Source organism: Hylaeus volcanicus, chromosome 2, assembly GCF_026283585.1.
Source record: "Hylaeus volcanicus isolate JK05 chromosome 2, UHH_iyHylVolc1.0_haploid, whole genome shotgun sequence".
NCBI classification, from domain to species: Eukaryota; Metazoa; Arthropoda; class Insecta; order Hymenoptera; family Colletidae; genus Hylaeus; species Hylaeus volcanicus.
In genome coordinates this window covers 30,621,758-30,622,744 of record NC_071977.1, presented here as the reverse complement: position 1 = coordinate 30,622,744, position 987 = coordinate 30,621,758, and positions in this window count along the sequence as shown.

Genomic DNA, 987 nt, shown 5'->3' with positions numbered 1-987 from the left:
GGGTGAAAATTACCCTCGGAGTTGTGAACGAAATACGTATCACATTTCTAACAAACTATCAGAGATAAAAAGAAATGTTAAATAAAAAGTTTGCTTTTCAACGAACAACAACATGTACTAAATACAAATAGTACCAAGATATAGGTGGTCACTGTACCCGACATCGTTTAATTTAATTAAATAATTGGTTTCCACCCCTTGAGCATAAATATCGGTTAATATAAAAGAAACACGCGCGTAATATTTTGCAATGCTCTAGCTGTAGATCACGTTTCATCGAAATCGGCGTGTAACTCGAATCGTGAAGTAACACCGCGTGTAAGTCCCCGTGTTTACCCAGCCAGAAGCGATAATCGACTAAATTTCTGTGACGCGCGCGTCACGGAGTACCCGGATGAAAGTGAATTCTTCGTTTCGCGCTAGAGAGCCGGATGTCCGAGGGGTTCGCGAAACCGGCGAGATACGATTCCCACCACTCCGGTTCGTAAATCATTCGGCCGAGTGCTCCAGATTCGGCCGAGACGCGGGAACGATTCGAACGACCGCGGACGTTTCACCTTTCCACGGTTCCGGGATATTCACGCTTGACGTAACCGTCCCCTTCGGGGGGGGGGGGGGGGGGGTTTTTTCTAAATGGGGGGCCTGACGGCTGGCCCTGAAAGTCGATTCTTCGAATTCCAGTCGGCGTTTCCCTTTCACGACTTTCTGTGTTTCTCCCGGGTCTTTCCTTGCGAACATAATCATTAGAATCGTAATTATGATTCACTTGTAGATATTTGTGGATTATAACTAACCCCAGGCACTGTATCTATTTTTCTAAACGATTTCTAACTATTTCTTTAAAAAGATTTCGAATAGATAGGATGTACGTAATCATTAGAATTAGAATTATGATTTATTTGTAGATTATAACTAACCCCAGGCACTGTATCTATTTTTCTAAACGATTTCTAACTATTTCTTTAAAAAGATTTCGAATAGATAGGA